General features: G+C 38.2%; 1 non-coding gene across 1 annotated transcript; it reads left to right on the forward strand.

The window, feature by feature from the left end:
• Positions 1–1,823: 1,823 nt before the first annotated feature.
• Positions 1,824–1,930, forward strand: LOC148577286 (small nucleolar RNA R71). The gene has a single exon (XR_015903567.1). It is a non-coding gene; the product is annotated as a small nucleolar RNA R71 (small nucleolar RNA).
• Positions 1,931–2,206: the final 276 nt, after the last annotated feature.

A 2,206-nucleotide genomic window follows, 5' to 3' on the forward strand; every position in this document is an offset into this window, starting at 1 on the left:
TTCCAACATTTGAATTGATTATTATAATTTACGAATTATTCCATGTTACAGATTTCTAATTGAATTAATGATAATTTGAGGTATTTTCAGTTTATGATTATTCTCTTTGATTTAAGTTGCCATTGCTTCCCATCTAAGGACACTTTTATTATTTCAGCAATTTACTTTTTCCCTTTTTGGTTTTGGTTTAGAATTCAGTAACTCAACAGTTATTAAACTCAACATAATTGATAATCGTTACCTTGCTAATTGAGTTGAACTTAATTAATCCCAACCTTTTCTTAGGAAATAATTAGGATTCAAAGGTCAATTTAATTAGTCCCTTAACTTTCCTTTGCTCTGGTAAAGGTTGACCAAGTGGAATTAAGATACAACTTTCATTATTGTTGAGAAGGATAACTAAGTTGGACTTCTAATTTCCCTTATCTTGCCAAAAGTTGTTATACAGTTATTATTTATTTTTACTTGCCATTTAATTCACTCGTCATTGAAATTACTTGCTTCTCACCTTCTAAACACCGATTACAACCTTTATAGCCAATAATAAGAACATACTTCCTCGCAGTTCCTTGAGAAGACGACCCGAGGTTTGAATACTCAGTTAACAATTTTTAAGGGGTTTGTTACTTGTGACACCCAACACGTTTGTACGAAGGGATTTTTGCCGGTTCGGAAACTATATCTACAATGCAACAGTTTCTATGAATTTCTTTACTGGTAGAAAACCCGACGTCAGTGCCTTTGGTACATAAGGCTTTAGGATTTTCTTTGGTGAGGATGGTGCAGGGGTCTCTTCTTCTTTCTTGGTTTCAGGTTACTTTGCTGCTTCTTCTTCTTGGTTGCTTTGACTTGGGGATGCTTCTTCTACAACTTTTCCACTTCTTTGTGTGATGACCTTGCATTCCCCTCTTGGGTTGGCCATGGTATCACTGGAAAATGTCTGTGTAGGCATTGGTATTTATTTAGACAAGGTCCCTACTTGTGCTACCAATTTTTAAATTGTTGCTCCTTGGTTTCTTATGTTGGATCTGAACTCTTTTTGGTTTGCATCTATTTTCCTTTTAGCCTGCATTTGTCTCTCTAGAATAGTAGAAATGGTTACTCTTAGTTGTGTTGACAATTGCGCTATGGCAGCCTCCAACTTTGCAAAATTGCTGCTGGTTTCACATGGTTGCATGGTTGAGGATGATGTATCTTGATAGTGGTTGTTGTGTGTTTGTTGGGTGGAGTGATATGATGTATTTTTTGAGTTGTGATAGGGTGTATTTTGTGAGTTGTGATAGGGCCTGTTGTTGCCTGATTGATGGTTGGGGTTGTGGTTGTTGTATTGGTTAGATTGGTATGGTTTGTGATCTTGGCTGTGGTTTTGTTGGTTTTCCCACCCAAAATTTGGGTGGTTCTTCCAACCTGGGTTATATGTCTTGGCATTAGGATCATATGGTGGTCTAGAGGGATTGTTCACATAATTAACTTACTCCCATTCGTAATCAACTTCTGCTGCATCTCCTTCTTGTGGAGGTGCTTGAGCTTGGACAGCTGAGACATGGCTTGTCTCCATCTTCTTTGTTAGGGCTGTTAATTGAGCTGCAATCATCTTGTTCTGTGCTAACAAGGCATCCATAGAATTGAGCTCCAGCACTCCTTTCTTTTAAGTTCTTTCTGAAGCATAGAAGTACTCATTTTCAGCTACAGTCTCTATAATATCTATGGCTTCTTCAATGGTTTTCTTCTTGTTGAGTGAACTCCCTGAAGAGTAGTCTATAGCTTTCTTTGCTTCATATGACATCCCTTCATAGAAGATGTGTAGTTGAACCTATTCGTTGAATATATCCGGAGGACACTTCCTAGTCAAGTCTTTGAACCTCTCCCAGGCCTCATAAAGTGTTTCACCATCTTACTGTCTAAAGATTTGCACCTCAGCTCTCAGTCTATTGACTCTCTGTGGAGGGTAGAATCTTGCTAGAAACTTATTTACAACCTCATCTCAAGTTGTTAAGCTCTCCTTGGGAAATGCTTCCAACCACTTTGCTGCCTTATCTCTGAGAGAGAAAGGGAACATGAGTAGTTTGTAAGTGTCAGGGTGTACACCATTTGACTTTACAGTGTCACAAATCCTTAAGAATATAGTGAGATGTTAGTTGGGGTCCTCTTGGGCATTCCCTCTAAATGAGCAATTATTCTGGACAAGTGTGATGAGCTGAGGCTT

The sequence above is a fragment of the Arachis ipaensis genome, chromosome B1 (assembly GCF_059453495.1).
Source record: "Arachis ipaensis isolate K30076 ecotype BB chromosome B1, ASM5945349v1, whole genome shotgun sequence".
Classification (NCBI taxonomy): Eukaryota; Viridiplantae; Streptophyta; class Magnoliopsida; order Fabales; family Fabaceae; genus Arachis; species Arachis ipaensis.